This window comes from Ahaetulla prasina, chromosome 1, assembly GCF_028640845.1.
Source record: "Ahaetulla prasina isolate Xishuangbanna chromosome 1, ASM2864084v1, whole genome shotgun sequence".
In the NCBI taxonomy this organism is placed as follows: Eukaryota; Metazoa; Chordata; class Lepidosauria; order Squamata; family Colubridae; genus Ahaetulla; species Ahaetulla prasina.
In genome coordinates, this window is record NC_080539.1 from 264,832,019 (window position 1) to 264,852,264 (window position 20,246).

Here is a 20,246-nt window from a genome sequence, read left to right on the forward strand (position 1 = left end):
TGCTGAGTTTAACCCTCAACCAGGGCAGGAATGCTCAGGCCATCCCAGTCAAATTCCTGTCCAACATTTGTTTAAAAGCTTCTAGTGATAGAATATCCACAACTCCAGAGGGCTGCCTATTCCACTGTTTAATAGCTTCCACAGTCAACATAACGAGTCCTTATTTTCTGTTTAAATCTCTGTTTGTTGGCTGTCATTTTATCTTCAGCACTATGGACAATAAATCAATATCCTCTTCCCTGTGACAGCTTTTCAAGTATTGTTAAAACTATTATAACACCTTTAATTCCCCTTTTCTTCTTTAGGTTAGACATACCCACTTACTTTAATAATGCCTCACAGAATTTCTCCTCGGCCCCTCACCTTCTTTGTCATTCTTCTCTGCATTCTTTTCTCAGCATCCTTCTTGTTGTCAGTGAAGATTTGATGCAGGATTTCTGACCAGTACAGCCTAAGCTATCCCTTCCTATGATCTTAACATAACATTTATGTTGATACAGTCCAATACTGCATTGGTTTATTTGTGAACTACAACATATTACTGGTTCACACTTAATTTGTGGTCTACTAGGAGGAACCCAGATCCTCATCACAAGTATTACCGCTAAATTAGGTAGTACCAGATTATCCTAAATGGGTAAATGTTTTTCCCCCCTTAAGTGCAGATCTTGCCTTTCCCCCTAGTGAACAACATTTTTCTGGATAAGGTCCAATTTTGAAATCTATCAAGAATTTTTTTTCATGTGGAGCCCATTTTTTGAAATATTAGCAATCTGTTGAAGTAGTAGGGTTGTAGTGGGATTATCCTTCCCACTTTATCAAGAAAAACTTTATCAAATGCCTCACTGTAGTTGAGGTATATTATATTCATAGCTTCCCTTTGGTCTACTAATATAGCTACTCTGTCATCATTACAATTTGTCTGACATTTTAAGAAACCCATACTGACTTCTAGTAATCACTTTTTACCTTTCAAAATGCATGCTAGCCTACTGCTTGAGATTCAGCAATTCAGCCTTCTTTCTGTTGTCCTTCAATATCTTGTCATCAAGTAGCAGATTAAACTCTTATTCTGCACACATCAAAGAATCCCTTTCTGCTTTTTTTGCCTTCATTGCAAGCCTCGGTTTATTCCGAATGCTAGGTTTGCTTACAGATTTGGGTTATTTGCTGATATTTTGCTTCCATTAAATATCCTTCTTACCATTTTTTAAACATATCCTTTTTGTTTTTTAGTTTATGAGAACATTCTCTGCAACCACACTGGCCTCATCAACCATCTCCCATCTTTCGGTTTGGACCTTAATGATCTTTTCCTTCCAGCCTTCCAACAATGAATTGATTTTCACTTCCGGATATCGATCTATGGAATCCTTCATATACTTTTCTCCTTAATTTAGTAAACTCAGCTTTCATGAAATTACCTAGGAATTACCTCATCTAGAATACCAATCTCACTAGTTACTCTCTTCTTCCATTCCCTCAACTCTTTTTTTTTTCCTTTCTAGAAAATATTAACTCTGATATAGCTGTATTTCAGAAAAGAAATGATGCACAGGAAAGGGGGCTCATTTGCATCTATGGGTTGGTTTCAGAATGGTTACTTGAATCCTTATCCTTTCATCCGGCTAAGGCAGTATTTGATATTGGCAAAATGCTACTTGTCAGTGCAGACCAGGAATCTGTATTATTCTGCAGTATGAATGTTGGTTATATTGAGGCTGATGGGATTGGAAGTAGCCAATGGTACAGATAAAACTGGATTAGATAGGCCAGTGATATACCTTGATATATGATAGCTTTCAAAACATTTTTTCTCTACCACTTATACTTGGTAGGAGTGCATGTCAACTCCTAAATGCTACACGGATAGTAATTAATCCATGCATTTACTCAGCTTGATATGCCTATGACTAAAGGCTTTTAACATTTTACAACAGAAAGCAATTTAAATGTGAGTATGAACATTTGCTAACATAGAAATTAAATAGGTAAATCAAATATAATTCATGGTGAGAATTGACACAATCAGCAGTTAAAAGGCTCTACGAAAAGATGTGTTTTGAGGGCCACCTTTAAAGCTGATATTGAGATTAGGCCTGTTTAATGTCAGAGGGAGTCCACTCTTAAGGAGGTTTGGTTCTAAACTATAGAGCAGGAGGCTCCAACCTTGGCAACTTTACGACTTGTGGACTTCAGCTCCCAGAATTCCTCAGCCAGCGCATGCTGGCTGAGGAATTTTGGGAATTGAAGTTTACAAGTTATAAAGTTGCCAGGGTTGGAGACCCCTGCTATAGAGGGCCTTCAAGATAATGACCCAGTACTTTTGGCTGGAAATGAATTGGTAGCTTTGACACCGAATGTGGGAAATCATCTGTGGAATATTCAGGAAAAAAAGTCATAGCCAAACAAAACTATTTTATTTGTGCTGGTAGAGGGTCCCCATCTCATTCATCAATCATTAAATGCAATACTGACAATAAAGAAAAAAAGTATCATCAAAGAAAGCACAATCTCTGGGGAAATGCATTCATACCAATGATTGATCATGCTATTATATTTTTAGCTGAGAAAAAAAGTTCTTGGTTTGCTTAGTTACAAGGCTACTACCTTCATAGGCTAACCAATTGTAGTGTCTAATCCTATGTTCTGATAATTAGTCTGCTCTCTTCTATCATGAAAGTATACAGGATAGTCACAATTAGCATTTGCATTAATAAATTTTTCTCATGCTACTGGGCATCGCCTTGGGAAATTCATTTTAATTACAAGTATGTGTTGCCATTTTGATGTATGTACTGTATTTCCCCCCCCTCCCTCTCTTTGCAACCCAGATTGGAAACCTGAGGCAATACTTCATGCAATGCTGATATTTCCCTGGCTATACGGGAACTATAGTGAAAGGATTTCTTCCCTCCTAGCAATCTGCTTTAAAACCAGCTATTGATTTCTTCACAGATGGAAGCATTTCTCCAAGCTGACTTCATTTGAATTTGGACTTGGCATCAACTCAAGAAGCAATAATGAATCTGAAACCTTTTCTAGATCAGATTTTTATTCTGAGAAATTTAACTTGTGTGCTGTATTAAGCTTTTCTCAAAAAAAAAGGGGGGGTTTTTTTGAACTGAATTTCTAGCCTTGACTAAGAGAAACTTTTCCTCCTTCTTATCTTTCTCTTTACAGCCTTTGTAAGGAGGGAGGAATCTTCAGCCTCGAGATAGCTAGAACAGATTTCTGAGATCCAAGAATGAAAACAAAAGTAAATATAGAAATAGCACTGAGGGTTAAGCAGTATAGCTGACGCTAAGGATTCTTGTATTATTCAAGCTTATCAAATGGCAAGAGATACCAGAATGTCTATTCTTGACCATAAGATGATGTTTTGCAGGTGGGAACATAATTTCTTACTACCACAGAATTTTAAAGTGAAGGCTGTTTTGGTGCCACTCTATTTAAATATTGCCCTTAGTGTTCTTTTTGAATGAAGATTTCTAAGATGGCTTTTGTGGTAAGACTTCATTTCAGTTATGGTTATCTGGCTAAAATGCACTTCAGGAAATACCTTCTCCCAAAGTGCCTATCCTAACCACAAAGTAAACGCCATCTTGGCTTGCTTTGCTTATTTTTTTTCTTCTGATGGCTGATTCATGTGAACAAACTAGATCCTTTATTCCCTTCAGATCTATACTTGTCTCAGATGTAGATATTGAAACTGGAACACTGCAATGTTTCTTGAAATGTTTTCTGACAAAAAAAAAAGACCGAATAGTAAATGCAGGACATTTTCTTGAGCATGAGTGGAGATCCAATGTACCATTTGACCTTTATCTCCCTTATCTAAATAATTCTTGCCTTGAAGGAGACATAGGGCAATTGAGGTGCAGTTCTTACTGTGGTGCATTTAACAAGATGAATGGTAGCTACTGAGAATCAATCAAATTACAGGACAATCCTTCACCTGCTCCCCCAATGGCTGCTGATACCTTTGACCGAGTTGAATAGATCCATTCATGGAAATATAAATGTATCTCTTTGCCTCTCTATTACAAATAATATTTGCCACCCTGTAGGTAAAAAAAAATGGCCATTATATCCTGCTTCTCCTAAAACTTGCATTTTAGAAAACAGTTCTTTTCTGTATCTTTCACTTTTCTTTTGCTTTCATCTGTTAACTTTGTGTGTGATCTGGTATGTTTCCTAACAATTTAATAAAAATTCTGTGAAACCTAAATGAGTCCTGCAATGTCAACTTTACTGAGTCCAAACATGAGAGGCTGTGCTTAATTGGTTTATTGAATTAAAAAATGAGGTTGAATTGCTTGGCATGCCAAACCTAAATCATGGTTTACAAATAATTTGGTTTACAAATAATCATACAATATGTTAATTCAGAAATCAAATTAATCATAGTATGGGTGGGTCACCATGTCTTATTAAGCCATTACCTTCAAATCTTTGACAATTCTCAACTTGCTCAATTGTGAATTTGAAGTAAATTCCAAATTACTGTAAAGATATTTATTAGAGGCAAGAAATTTTGCATGCTTACTTAAGGGGAAAGAACAAAACTAAATATATTTAGATTTCTCCTGATCTATGCATCTACTGCTTTTGAGATCTACAAACATTTTAAAAAAATATTAAAAGTTAAGTCAATTTCCAAGCATCTTAATGTATTGATCCTTTTGGTGCTGATCTATATTTAAATATAATACAAGTAGTCCTAGACTTATGACCACAGCTCAGCCCAAAATTTCTGTTGCTAAGCAAGACAGTGGTTGAGTTTTGCCCCATTTTACGACCTTTCTTGCCACAGCTGTTAAGTTTATCACTGTGGTTGTTAAAGTGAATCATGCCATTAAGTGAATCTGGTTTTCCTCATTGACTTTGCTTGTCAGAAGCTGGCTGGGAAAGTTACAAATGGCGATCACATGACCCAGGGACACGGCAATCATCATAAAAAACATGGCAGTTGCCAACTGACTGAATTTTGATCACATAATCATGGGGATGCTGCAATCCTCGTAGTGTGAAAACCAGTCATAAGACATTTCTTTTCAGACTTTGATCTGTCACTAAATGAATGGTTTTAAGTTTAAGACTACTTGTATACACAATGATTTTATGAAGAACCTAGTTGCATAATTAACAAAATGTGATTTAGTTTTCAGTTGTTCTTTTTTAAAATTAAGTTTATTTCAAATTTCTCCTGGCTTAAAATAATATTTTTCAACCACCCAGATCATCTTAAAAAGTTTCTGATTTCCCCACCCCCCCAGAAATCTCTAGAAGGATTGAAATGACACACAATTTCTAAAAACAAGATTGGAAAGAATTATAGCTCACACACTGGAATAAATATTTCTCAATCTTGGTATAATATCAGCAAAATTTAATTAAAATTGGCAGACTTCAATGGACTATTTAACATACTTGGGAATAAGCTAGTCTAATTTTTCAGCTGAACCCTCCATAAATATGTTTTATCTATTACCTGGGAACAAATCCAATTTACAATACTTCTGAGGACCATAACCAATGTAAATGTTTTGTTTTACATTGTTAAATATATTCAATATTTAACAAGGCTGGAAAACTCTGGTAGCTTTGAAAATGAGTGCTAATAAAATAAAATCTGATTTATAGAACTGAAAAAGCCTAAATAAGGATGGTAAAATCTTCTGCTGTGTAATTAATATTATATTTTTAGGTGGAGAGGCTGATGTCATGCTATAGCTCGGGGGTATCAAACTCATGGCGTCACATCATCACATGACGTATTGCAACTTTCCCCCCTTTGCTAAAATGGGGGTGGGCGTGGCCAGTTCATGACGCATCCAGCCCGCAGACCATAAGTTTGACACCCTTGCTATAGCTGATGCAGGTTTTTAACATTTTTGAAATTGTACTGATCTCATTTAGTTTTTGTTTAGTTTAGCTTATTGTCATTGCACATGGTACAATGAAATTAAATGCTGTCTTCAGTGTACAATATAACTATAAAAATAAAACACAAACATACATCCTTTACATTCTATATAATTGAAATTGAAAGCCCTATATTGCACTATACCATAGAATTCAATATGGTTATTGCCCTGGGATAGAAGCTGTTTTTCAGCCTATTTGTCCTTGTTTTTATTATCCTGTACCGTCTGCCAGATAGTAATAGTTCAAAAAAAGGGTGGCCAGGATGAGATGGATCTTTAAGAATGTTTTGAACTTTCTTAAGGCAGCGGGAGCTATAAAGCTCTTCCAAAGAGGGGAGAGGGCAACCAATGATCCTCTGGGCAATGATGTTGACCCTCTTGAGTGCTTCCCTATCTGCCACTGTGCAATTGGCAAATCATAAACGTTTCTCAGTTATTTAGCTTTCTCATAATAATCTGCAAATCTGTTTTTTCAACATCTCAATCTTCTAGTTTAGCAGGAACCTGTATTTCCAAGCATATCAAGGATATCTCCCTTTAACACTTGGACAAAGAACTGGCCACTATTGTGTAGCCAACTACAATTCTTTGGGAGAACTTCAGCTCAACTTCAACATAATTCTTAAAATCATTTTGAAGCTGAATCAAAGATGTTAACTGCAGTCAAATACAATATTACGTATCCTTATTTTACTTTTACTGATGGTACTGAATATAAAAGGTAAAGGTAAAGATTTTCCCTGTCCTGTCATGTCTGACTCTAAGAGACGGTGCTCATCTTCATTTTCTTAGCTGAGGGAATCAGAATTGTCCAAAGTCATTTTTCATGGTCACGTGGTCAGCATGACTATACACCAAGGCACACAGAATTTTTACTTTCCCATTGAAGTGGTACCTTTTTATCTACTCACATTTGCGTGCTGCTAGGTGAGCAGGAGCTGGAGCAAGTAAAGGGAACTTGCCCTGTTGCATGGCTGTGGGTCTTGAACCCAGTCTGCCAGTTGACAATCCCAACATCTTTAACTACTAAACCATCACACGCCCAAATCTGAATATATTAGAACTCAACTATCAGAAAACTAAAAATCATGACATTTGCCAAAAGGCCCAAGAGCTATTTCTGGAGCACGGATGGCCACAAGATTGAACAGATCTCCTGTGTGTGGGGGGGTAGCCCTTCATTCTGGTGGCAGTAGGAAAACCCACTGCTGAAAATGCACAGAGGAGCACATCTGCAATTCTTAAGACAAGAATGGCCACTGTATACCTGCATCACTCAAGTTATTTGAAGCTAAACCAGTAGCGTTTGCTTCTTTAGAACTTGTACAACATAAATTTCTAAAATCTGCCCTTCAGGTCCCAAATTGTGCCTGTCTCTAATGATATCCTGCAACTATAGAGAGACTTCAGGAAAATGGAGATTAGAGTATGGATGACCATACTACCTATTGGTCCAGACTATTCCCCCCACCCCCGCGCCTCTGGTCTTGGTTTGTTAGCTGGAAATAATGATTTTCAATCTACATGGAAAGAGGCAGTCTCAACCCTGGACTTCTTTGCAGCATAATATATGGTCAAGCCAAAGTAAACTGTGCAGCAAGCACAGAGTGCCAATTATACCAAGCCAGGACTCTAACCTTTATTGCCAGTGAATGTAACAGGTATTCTGCTCCCTCTATAGTATACCAAACTCATCTTGAACTCCCTCAACACAAGAGGGCCTCTATTCTGACATGATGTCATGCCATCTCCTCAGCTGTCCTTGAAGGCTGATACAGGAAGATTCCCTACTCAGAGAGACAATGCTCCTGTGACTCTGGGCACACAAATACAATAGAACATATGCTTCTCCAGTGCCTGCACTACAGAAATATTTGTAGTAACCTCATCTTCCCATTACTGCATAGCACTTAGGACAATTCTCTGTCTCCTTGCTGCTTTCAAATACCAGCCCTGCTCCAACATACAGGGCTGCTAGCATCTACACAGCAGCATTTAAAATTCATCAGACGACCTATGCCATAAACTAGACTTAATGAACACCTACTACATCATTATAGAGTGCTCTATGATTTGATAGTCTTCCATAAACTAACCTTTTACAACCTCTAATGCTCTTGTCCCTTTTTTCAGATGTTTATAAACTTTTATATATGCTTTCTGTTTTACTATCTTCTGGTTTTTCATTTTTGTATATTTTTTAGCCTCTAGTATGCTTTTTAATTGAGTGTACTCCACCCGCCTTATGCTGGTTTTGATTGTAATAAAGATTGGATTTGAGCTGAATGCCCTCAGTGCTGTATCTCAGTCATAGCCTTTCTCTGAAATATGAGAGGACAAGGCGCCAGTGCATTTTTAATGTTTCTCATTACAATAAAAATGAAACAAAAATTAAAGCACACTTTTTTTATGGCCAATGGCAACTGAAAAATGTAAGAGAGAAGTTAATTCAATTTTGTTGCTGGTGTTGGTGAACCCTCAGAGACATACATTTCAAGGAGAAACTATAAATTAAGGAACAATAGTGTTAAATGTTTCTTCAATGTATAGTTTTTAAGGACATAATAAATAGATTGATACTGCTGTTGCTTAATACTTTTTTTTTTAAACACAGGAAGCAACTCTTAAAAATCAGGTTGAGCTAGCACAGCTAACATTGGAATGCAACTAAATGAGAACAGATTTTTTTCATCAACAAATAAATTATTCAAAGATAGAAATTCCAGATAAAACTGCTAATAACTGAAACCTGATGGAATCTAATTTAATTGAAATTTATTAATACACTGTGAAATGATTGGAAGGAGTTGGACCTCCTCCTAGATACTGCATTTTTTGAGGTCAAAACTTCAGAGAAACAAATGTGATGCTGTTGCAACTATCACAATAAGCAGAGAATCTGAATTAATTGGCTTCCCTAATTGCCTTGTCTTGTAAGAAAATGAGCTACTGATAGAATAACCAAATAATGAAGGATAAATTTTGTGGACTTCAACATTGCTAGATTTTTACTTGTCATCCTTTCCCAAGGAAGAACCACAAGAATTGGGAGTTATCTACAATTAACCCATCCATCCATAAAGGCACATCCTTGTATGCATGCATGCACATCCACATACATACATGTAGTCCTCAACCTTCAACCACAATTGAGCCCAAATTTTCTGTTGCTGAGTGAGATAGCTATTAAGTGAATTTTGCCAACCTTTCTTGCCATAATTGGTGAGTGAATCACTGCAGTTGTTAAGTTAGTAACACGGTTGTTAAGTGAATCTGGCTTCCCCATTGACTTTGCTTGTCAGAAGGTCACAAAAGGGGATCACATGATCATGGGACACTGCAGCCATCATAAATATGAGTCAGTTGCTAGGTGCCCAAATTCTGACTATGTGACCATGGGGATGCTGCAACACGCATAAGCGTGAAAAAACAGTCATGACTCATCTTTTTTCAGTGCAGTTGTAACTTTGAATGGTCACTAAATGAACTGTTGTAAATTGTGGGTTACCTGTACTTGAGTTTCCTGTTGTTGCAAGCAAAACACTTTTTTTTTCTTTTTAAAAAGAATACTCTGTTGATTGGAAGAAGAAAGTTGTCTCTGAACAAGTAAGTAGTCTCTATTGGCACCCTTCAGTCTCAAAAGACTATGGTATCATGCTCTGGAAACAGTATCTAGTGTGGCTAAAAAGGCCAATTCGAGAGTGGCAATCCCTTCCACACTGAGGGCAGATACATTCTGTCCCCTGCCCAGCCCCCAAATTTCGCTGCTTCCGGGACTGCCTCTTTGCCTCAGCCTGCTGAACAAGTGTCTCCTCGAATTGGAGAAGGCCATGCTGCATCTTTAGCCTCCAAGCTGAACGATCGGAGGTCAAGGTTTCCCAGGAACTAGTAGATTTCCTCAATATAAGTGAATGGAGCTCAAATGTGGTACCACCATGACTTTATTTAATCCTGACTGTACAAAAGAACAGAATGGGGACTTTTAAGCTTAATGGGAGCTTAAAATTTTCATGGAATAGATCAGTGACCCCCAACCTTTTGGGCACCAGGGACCAATTCTGTTGGAGATTCTCAGGCATCCAAGTCATGGTTGTCTGAAAGGTGCTATTTCAAGAGCCAACTGGATTTTCTGGAAAGTCAAGTTGCCTCTTGAAAAAGCACCTTTGGAACATCCGTGGAGAGAGGATCTTCCATGGACCAGAGGGAGCATGATTTGCTTGCATCCTGCTGCCTGCATCCCGCAGATGGGTCTTCGCTTGTTTGTTAAGCCCAGTCTGGCATGACACAGCCCAATGCCAGTCCACGGACTGGGAATTGGGAATCCCTAGAATAGATGGAGCAGATCCAAGTTGATCTACAGTGATTGCTCCCTGCTCTTCTGACAATTTCAACATACTTTTACTTAATGGGACAATCATAAAGGGATAAGGTTAATTAAAGAAATGCAGTAATTTGGTTAGATTTCCTAGAAACATCAGCCACTTTATTTTGCATTCCTAGAAATGTTTTAATCCCTGGGTAATGCCCAGCTAATATTATAGGTAACGCAGTGAGCTTTCCTGCTGTCATTTCCTAAATCCACAGGCATAGTATGTTTTGTTCTTATCTGCATCTTTGTTTCCCAGTCCCAGATTGGGAAGAGTGGACTGCTGCATTTATATAATCACCCTCTGATTTTATCTACAGGTAGTCCTCGACTTACGATCACAATTGAGCTAAAAATTTCTGTTGCTGAGTGAAACATTTGTTGACTGAGTGTTGCCCCATTGTAGATCTTTCCTGATACAGTTGTTCAGTGAATCACTGCAGCTATTAAGTTAGTAACATGGTTGCTAAGTGAATCAGGCTCCCCCATTGAGTTTGCTTGTTGAAAGCTGATGACATGACCCTGGGACACTGCAACCGTCATAAATATGAACCAGTTGCCAAGTATCCCAATCTTGATCATGTGACCAAGGGGATGCTGCAATGGTAATAATTGTGAAAAACAGCCATAAGTCACTTTTTAGTGCTGTAGTCACTAAATGAACTGCTATAAATTGAGGATTACCTGTATTTGAATAAAAAAACGTTATGTAACTGTCTTGTCATAGAAATGAAACATTATATTTGCTCTGTTTATTCAGATACTCTTGTCTATCTATTCCACATTCTGCACATGGAGTGTGTCCAGATATTCAAATTTTGCTGATTTGAGTCTTCCTTGACAGGTTACAAAAAAAGACTCGATAACAGTCTTTTGAAAAAGGAATTTGGTGGAGCAGAAATTTCATTTCATTGCACACCCTGAAAAACATGCCTTCTCAGAAATATAATTGAGCTGATAGACTCATATGAACCGCAACACAAAGAAAAAATCAAACTAGCACCTCTGTGACAATCTGAAAGTGGTGTAGTTGGATTAATCTTTTCGACTGGATGACATGATAGGCCTCTTCCACGTTTGGTTATTTTAAGCAAGGCAAATACCAATAGTATTTAGACTTATAGTATCTATACTGCCCCATAGTGCTTTATAGCACTCTCTGAGTGGTTTACAATGTCTGCATATTGCCCCAACAATCTGGGTCCTCATTTTACTGACCTCAGAAGGATGGAAGGCTGAGTCGTCCTTAGTCTGGCCAGGATCAAACTCCCGGCTGTGGGCAGAGTTTACCTGCAATACTGCACTTAACCATTAGGTAAAGGTAAAGGTTCCCCTTGCACATATGTGCTAGTCATTCCTGATTCTAGGGGGCGGTGCTCATCTCTGTTTCAAAGCCGAACAGCCAGCCCTGTCCAATTACTACAGAATTGTCTGAATATTGGCCCATCAACTTCGTATCCCTCCAAGACAGAGTGGCTGTGGATGCCGGCATCCCGGTACAGTCAGCTAAATCCGCGGCTGACCATCGGTGGCGAGTCATTGGCCCCGATGGAAAGGGTCCGCAACTTAGGCGTCCTCCTGGATGAACGGCTGTCTCTAGAAGATCATTTGACGGCCGTCTCCAGGAGAGCGTTCTACCAGGTTCGCCTGGTACGCCAGTTGCGCCCCTTTCTGGACCGGGATGCCCTATGCACGGTCACTCACGCACTCGTGACGTCTCGCCTGGATTACTGCAATGCTCTCTACATGGGGCTCCCTTGAAGGGCATCCGAGGCTGCAGTTAGTCCAGAATGCGGCTGCGCTGGTGATAGATGGAGCCCCGTGGCTCCGTATAACACCCATCCTGCGCAGGCTGCACTGGCTACCTGTGGCTTTCCGGGTGCGCTTCAAGGTGCTGGTGACCACCTTTAAAGCGCTCCATGGCATCGGGCCGGGTTACTTACGGGACCGCCTACTGCTATCGAATATCTCTCACCGACCCGTGCGCTCTCACAGAGAGGGTCTCCTCAGGGTGCCGTCAGCGCGGCAATGTCGTCTGGCGACGCCCAGGGGAAGGGCCTTCTCTTTGGGGGGCCCCACCTCTGGAATGAACTACCCCCGGTCTTTGTCAGCTTTCGGACCTGCGGACCTTCCGCGGGCTTAAAACATATTTATTTAATTGTGCAGGGCTGAGCTAAATTTTAAATTACTGGCTTTTAAATTGGCTTTTATTCTATATTTTTAATTTTAAATTAACAGGCTTTTAGAATAAGTTTTTTAACTGTTTTTATATTTTTTATATTGTATTTATGCGTTTTTAAATGCCTGTACACCGCCCTGAGTCCTTCGGGAGATAGGGCGGTATATAAATTTGATTAATAAATAAATAAATAAAATAAATTGTGTGTTTGGGCTATTGGTGGCTCTCCAAACCCTTCTCCATGCCTACTACCTGAGTGTTTTAACCAGAGATTCCAGGGAATCATTTGATATGGAAGCATTAGCAGCATCAGCTACACCTTTCATTCTGAACAGTTATTTAACATTAGATTAGATTAGTCAATCAGGTTAGCACTGATGAAGTTACCTACCATATTTTTTGGAATATAAGACACACCTTTTTCCTCCCAAAAGAGACTGAAAATTTGGGTGCGTGGTATACTCCGAATGAAGCTTTTTCAAAGCCTTTTTTCAGCCCTAACAAGGCACTGAGGTGGCTGAGGCGCTGAGGAGAGTGAAGCGATCTTCCCAGCTTTGCTGGTCCCACGACTCTCTGTTGTGCTTTAACGAGGCGCTAGAGAGTGAAGGATCTCCATGTTTTACTCCGACTCTCAGCTATTCTTTAGAAGCTTTTTTTCAGCCCTAAAGACGATTTCCCCGATCTCCCCATGCTTTGCCTGCTTTTCTCATTGCTGCTTCCCCTCAGCTGTGCCTTAGAAGGTGTTTTTTATCCCCAAGCAGGGGATAAAAGCCAGAAAACTAATGTGCTGAAGCTGACCAGACTAAGGACGCTAGCCAGATAAATACCTGGTAGGCAGATCCCCCCCTATTTTCCTCCCCAAAAACTAAGCTGCATCTTATACTCCGATGTGTCTTATTCTTCCAAAAATATGGTAGTTTGGGTAATAAAACATCTTCAAGAAAACAACTAAGCTCAAAGAGCACCGAGGACCCCTCATTTCAACCCTGAGCTACAAATATTCTCCTTTATTGGGAGTCAGTCCACAGCCTATGATCATTTGGGCTCATTCACATGTACATTGGGTATCTTTGAGGTTTTGGATTTGTCTTCTGCTCAAATGTTTCAGAACCCTCAATACAAGATCTTTATTAAGCAGCTTCTTACAATGGCTACTCGGACCTCCTTGAAAATGACCTTCATGGAAGACACAGTATCACTCAGTCTGAGACACTTGCACATTTAGCACTGATCTAAAAGCAGCTCAGCAGCTGTGGGCAGGGCTCAATTAATTTCTGGCTCAGATTCCATGCATCCAAAATCATATAAAGGGCAATATTTCCACCTGGAGTGTTGAAGTTCTAGAGATCTTGTAAGAGTCTGTTTTCCCATTGGTGGGAACTTGTTTCAACCCATCCTCAAGTTTCTTCAACTTTGAAGTGACTGTCCCTTCTTTTCAGATAGGTGGGATCTTTCAAATGCAAGAAAGGGGTGGGGCATTGGAGGCAACTCTGTGTCTCCCCCATTTAGTAACTGTTATCTTTTTTGGGGGAAAGAAGTGGTGGGGAACTTAACAGGCTAATGCCAAACAATGCATTCTAAAAAACATTAACGGGAGAGGGGGAGGGCATTGATGGGGGGGGGGAACCTCATTGGTTCCTGCTATTTTCCACATGCTGAGATTAATGGTAAAGAACACAGCCACAGAATGAAACTATTTTTTATTAGAAAATGGAAATGGTGGAGCTGTGAAATTGCCCTGATTGCAACAATATCAGAAGATGAAATTCAGAATTAGCATTTTTTTAAAAAAGGCTTACTGCATTTTGGAGACCAATAACAATGCTGGAAGAGGAATAATAAACCTGGCAGAATGGAGAATGTGACAGCAAGAAGCCAGAAAATTATTTCATTGGGATTCACCAGAAAAAGCCAAATGATTATTCCCTGATACAGCCTCACATAAGCATTGCATAAACTGACTGGAGATCATGGAACCTGCAGGCTGACTTATCTGGTGATCACAAAGTTAAAAATTCCAAAAAAGTTTTAAAATATACAGAAGTGATATCTGGTGATTAATGTGTAAGAATATTGCAACGTATTTCATGGCTTCGTTCATTATTGTAGCAGAGATGGGATTTCTCTTGAGGTGACATTTTCCTGGAGATCTTAATTTAGTAAAGTGCCCAAGGGCTCTCTCCTTTCTTCACTCCTTTTTACCATGAAGCCACTGGGGTGGTCATCTGTTGGCACAGGGTTCAGTAGCAACGAAATATGGATAATACTTAGTTACACATTTTGTCCCTAGGCCAAACTGTTGATGTGGTGGCAAAATCCCAAAAACGTCAACCAAAAACTGTCTACTATTGACCTCACCCCATTCCTAAGAGGACTATAAGGGGCATGCATAAGAGCACAAAAGTGCCTACCGTTCCTGTCCTATTGTTCCCTTTCATTATATCAAATTAACATAGTTGTTGCATATTTTTGCTTATATATATGTTTTTCTTTTATGATGTGTTGTTGTTTTATGTCGATGTTTATGTATGCTGTTGTGACAAAATGAAATTTAAAAAAATGTTGTCCCACTGCTTAGAGGCTATTAGAGACTGGATGGAGTGCAAGAGACCCCAATTAATAACCAGAATTATTCCAGGGAAATTGCATCTTTGATTATTGCTGGTCCGCAATTGAGGAGTTCTCCTAGATTCACAATTATTAGTTTTGGAAGCCATATTAGGCCGGAAGCTTCCATGCTGCCACTTTCTCATGTGTGGGAAAGTAGGAGGGGAGGATTTAGTAGAGGATTTAGTAGAAGGGTTGTCTTTAAACATAATAGCATTCTTCCTGTTGGTCAAGGTCAGGCTGATCCTGCATCTGGAGAAGGAGTGATCAGAGTGCTGTCTTGAGATGGGACAGTTGACGATTGGAGCATGTAATCAACTGAGGAGTGAGGGGATGGTTTGGGGGATTTTGATTTACTGAGGGAAAACCTGGACGTCTCAGATTCAGGTTTTCCCAGATGTGCCAGTTTACCTGTCCTAGTAAATAGAACTCTGAAGACAGTTCTGTTTCGGGAACTGGTGGCAGCTAAACCCTTGCAGAACATCTTGTGCACCAATTTCAACCTTTCCTGGATCAGGATGCCGTCTTCACAGTAATTCATGCCCTAATCTTCTTCCAGTTGGGTTGTTGTAATGTGCTCTCTGTGGAACTGCCCTTCAAGAAACACCCTAGAACTGCAGAATATGATGGTTTGGGAAGTAAAAGACTATGGAAACTGAAGAAATACATCAATAATGTTTTAAAAAATAGAGAGGAATGAAAGAAAAGGGAACTCTCTGGGAAGAAAATACCTCAGATTAACCTTGTGTCCCCTAGCTTCATTGGATTAATCTGACCAGGACATTTAGCATGCCAGTGCTGTGTTTGCTAATCTCTAATGTAATCTCTAAACAGTAGTTTGAAGCCAGGCCAAAATCATCTTTAGTTTGTTAACCTTGAGATTCTGGAAATTCTATAGTGCCTGGACTTTTAGAGGAAGGAAAAATAAAGTTGCTGGAAGATAAAATGAAACGAGAGTTTGCCTCCAAAAGCTCTGCAGAATTGGAGTGCCAGTTTTGTGGCAATTTAAAATAAATAATAAAACTCAGAAGAAACCAACCCAGCTCCCAGAAACAGTGAATATTGTGAGATCAGTTGCTCAAAAAAATCCCATTTGGAAGTCCCCTAAAATTAATTGCTGTATGACATCTTATTTGCTATAGTGAATGCCATTGTGTTAGATAGAGCACACAAAACTCTTAGGATGGAGAAAAACGGTAATAGAAAGCATATACATAACATATATGAAACCTGGCTTTGGTCCCAGGCCTGGGTTAATGTATTGGAGGGAAGATGGGGTAGGGGTAGAAATGGCTGTTAGGCCTAGTTTTTTAATGGCTGTTTTTAATCCAGGTTGTCTGGTTTTGTTTGTTTTTCTTTATTTTAATTTAATGCTATATTTGGTAAGTGGCCCAGAGTCCACTGGACTGGATGGCTATGTTAAATCTAATTGATAATCATAATAATCAATGGAATGTTATTACATATCCATAAGAATTAGTTGAGAAATTGATTAAGAAAAGGTTTATGATTACGAGAATTGATGCTTATATCCCAGGTAATAATTTGAGGAAATTCATTCTTTGAAAACAGTGCGAAGCAATGAATATAAAACCTGTGATGCTGAACAAAGAAGCAACACATATATGTTTATTTATTTGCTTGGAAGCCTTGAAAGGCTGAAACAAAGAGACAGCACTTTGCATGTTGTATAAGTTACCTAAGATTTTGCCTAGGAAATTCTGTGAAACAAGACAAATACGCATAGAACGCACCTAGAAAGCAGACAGCTCATCTGTCCAAGAAATCTGGAATCCACCAGATCAATGTTTCTTAACCTTGGCAGCTTTAAAATCAGTGGATTTCAACTCTGAGAATTCACCAATCAGCAAGCTAGCTGGGAGTTTATGTCCACCCATCTTAAAGCTGCCAAGGTTGAGAAATACTGCATCAGATACATGCCCTTTAAAACCCATCACCTCCGCTAGCTTTCCCATTGATTAAGAATAATGTGAGCTATCATTTAATACATCCCAAAGACATTAGTTTTGGGTAGACTAATAGACTCATGAATAAATATTGGCCCAGTAAATGAATCATGAATAATATTCTAAATGAACCTTTGAATTTGGTTGGGGATATAAAAGCATGTCTACCATAGAAGCGATATAGTTGTTTAGTTGGTTTCATGAGATGCCCAGAATGTACATGACTGTTTATATCAGTGAAAATGAATGAACTTTCAAGCTCAGTGCATTTCCTTTAACTTGACAGGAGTTTTTCAGGCAGAAATCAACCTTGACCCAACAGCCTGAAGTGTATGAATTTGTGATGGCAGGGATTAAATCAGGGGCATTCTACATATAAAGTCTGTTAAACTCTTTGGAAATCTAAAACTTGTGAGATGAGCAGTCCAAATAAAGATGCTCCAAACTACAAAAGCTGCAGCTGAAAAGTATCAGAAAATCAGATAAAGCAGAGATGTTATCAGCCCAAGGGTCTAAATGACAAAAGGCAAAATGGAGCGACAATACCAGTTTACCAAATTTCAAAGTATCTATTTTATCATTTCAATTGTTCTTGCCTCTTTAGATCCAGGAATAAAATTACTTATCCACACGACTGAGTACGCTACTGTGGCACTCCATTTCATTTTATGGCAGGCATATTCTCACAAGGATAATCCTCGACATAACATACAGGTCTGTAAGACATCCCAAAGAGTCAAGCACGTAGCAGAACTATCAATCGGAAGACAAGAATAGTAAGAGTCTCACTATCACCATATAGCAAGGCACCTCCATTTTATCCTTGGCTGCCAGTGGTAAATTTTGCTGCCAACTGAAACTTGAATCATGAATACACATGGGAAGCAGGCAATCCATGCATAAGGAATAAGAAGCACAAAGCTGAAGCATTGTGCAAAAACAAAACTAGAACAAAACAAAATAGCACTCTTCATTTCTGTTGGAATGAAGAGTGCATTTCGCCTTTAGATGGGCTTGTACAGGTGAATGAATTTCTATTGAATACTGGAAACAGGAAGGCCTTATCTGCTACATCTGAAGGCAGCTGATTAATCGAGAAGGTGCAGAATAAGTGGCATAGAATGTCCCCCAAGATCTTGCCACTGTATCCCAACCCCAAGCCCCTGCCACATGAAACTGTTCTTGCAACAAGTGATAGGACTGCCCCTAAGCAAAAAATGAGCAGTACGCTAAGTGTTTTAACTGAGACAGGTTCAAACAGAGGCTAGAAGGGATTGTTTTTGTTTCTTTGACACAACAAACGATACAATCCTGCAAATATCCCCTTTTCAGCCCAAAGGCCTATAAAAAACTACAGAGTGCAGACTAATATGGATATTCATCCCATACTATCTCAAACAGATTTTCAGTTGCCTCTTCCAACCCTTAAAAAGAAGCTTAAAGTACTGGATTATTATTATTTTTAAAAAAATAGGGCACCTTTAGAAAGAATTGTATCTAAAGGTAGTCAGATGTTCAAGCATTTCATAAGATGCTGCCTACCTTCATATATACAGTCAGGGAGCCAATATGTTATATCTGCTGCAAGCTTCAAAAAGTTTCCTTATACATTTTCTAACTTTTTTTTTTTAAGTCCAGCATCGTGATAAGAAGCCAAGTCTGTCCCTGAAGGGCCCAAGGTACAAATCCTGTCTCTGGGACAAAGCAAGTTACATGGCTCCAATGAAAGAGAATATCTGTAACTCGGGGTTGAACTTGGGAACCTGGGAGTCTTTGGTGCTCCTCTGAGCTTGGTTGTCTGCTTGCAGATGTTTCATTACCTGACTAGGTAACATCATCAGGGCAAGCCAGCAGCCAAGCTCCGAGAGGTGCATAATGTTGGGCAATACGGCCAGCCGCTGACCAAGCTGAGTAACAAGCATTTTAGTTTGCCTTCTTAAAACTCCGCAAGCAACACAGTACCGAAGGCTTGATCAACAATTTGTTTGCCTAGGAAAGCATCCGCTTAAGGCAGAGTTTGTTTTTTTTAAAGGCGAACCCGAGCATCGCGCACGAATGAGCAGGCTACCTGCACGCTTACTCAAGATCCCGAAGTTTCAGATCTAAGGCAAAGCAACTCCCCACCTCTCCCTTTCTCTTATTGTGCCTTCCCTCCTCTCCCCGTTTTTTTGTTTGTTTTGTTTTTGTTTTTGCTCCCCGAGTTTTCGATGCAGTTGAAACCTTTGCCTCTCCGGCCGAACCTGGCTCCGGGCTGCCCCTTCAACTCAAGAGGGAAAGGATTTCTTTCTACAACCGCCAGAGAGACCCCCTGCAAATTGGCTTTGCTCTGCATTTACTGTACCTGGTGAACAGCGCCGGAGGTTTAAAGGCTGCAGCTTGCCGCGCTCCGCTCCGCGGGTTTCAAACCCTGTCGGCGCATCGTTGCTTGGACTCTTCCTTTCCAAGCCAGGGAGGGGGAGGGGGAGGCAGACTTAATGCCCAAAATAAAACCTGCCCCCGCAAGCGCTTTATCGAAGGAACTTTCTCCCTTCTCACAGGCTGGAAGAAAGAGGCTGGCGGAGGGATCGACCCCTCTGAGGCAGCGGAAGGCTCCCCAGCAAGGGCAAGTTGCCAAATTATTGTATGGGGGTTGGGTGGGGAGGGGGAGGGAGGGAAGGGAGTGGACGAGCAAGACACCAAGGAAGACAGGCGCAGAATTTTGGAAAAGCTGAGGCAACGGAGGGGCGCTTATAGCTGAGAGCCGTAGGCCCCCTACAGGCTGAAAGAGGTAAAACGTCCACGTGCTGACTCTTTCTTGCGGGTTGAACCGACTTCAGGGACTTTGAATATTCAGCTTCCCGCTCCGCTTCGTGACTTTTGGGTGATTGGTTCACGCCAAAGCTACCTGCCGACCCAGCCTTTCAGATGGGCCTGATGAAATCCATCCTTAAGCCATTTCCACCCCTCGGTGAAAAGCGTCTCTTTCCAAGCGAGGATCTTTGATATTGTCTTCAAAAGGGCAACAGTTCCCTAATAGATCTCCCAACCACAACTTGCAAACGTTTTAACCACGTGCCCAGGTGTTTTAGATCCCTCCCACGCCAGGTGTCAATCTGTCACAAAACATCGCATTGCACTGAATGTGTTGTTATGTATCAATTACACACATTATGTTGTGGGAGGATGCTTTATATCAGATACCAAGCTTCTCTCAGGGT

General features: G+C 39.9%; 2 protein-coding genes across 4 annotated transcripts in view; one reads left to right on the forward strand and one right to left on the reverse strand.

Annotated features, from left to right (window-relative positions):
* Window positions 1-4,231, forward strand: part of LSP1 (lymphocyte specific protein 1) — a 134,402-nt gene extending 130,171 nt beyond the window's left edge. For 2 of the 3 annotated variants that reach the window (XM_058157841.1, XM_058157857.1), the window contains exon 11: window positions 2,835-4,231. The gene's annotated coding sequence lies outside the window, so the exon portion shown is untranslated. The remainder of the gene's footprint in view (window positions 1-2,834) is intronic. The other variant, XM_058157849.1, reaches the window with a different exon arrangement.
* The window catches only part of PRR33 (proline rich 33), a 28,845-nt gene extending 9,205 nt beyond the window's left edge, over window positions 1-19,640 (reverse strand). The window contains exon 1 of the mRNA XM_058157828.1: window positions 19,391-19,640. The gene's annotated coding sequence lies outside the window, so the exon portion shown is untranslated. The remainder of the gene's footprint in view (window positions 1-19,390) is intronic.
* Window positions 19,641-20,246: the final 606 nt, after the last annotated feature.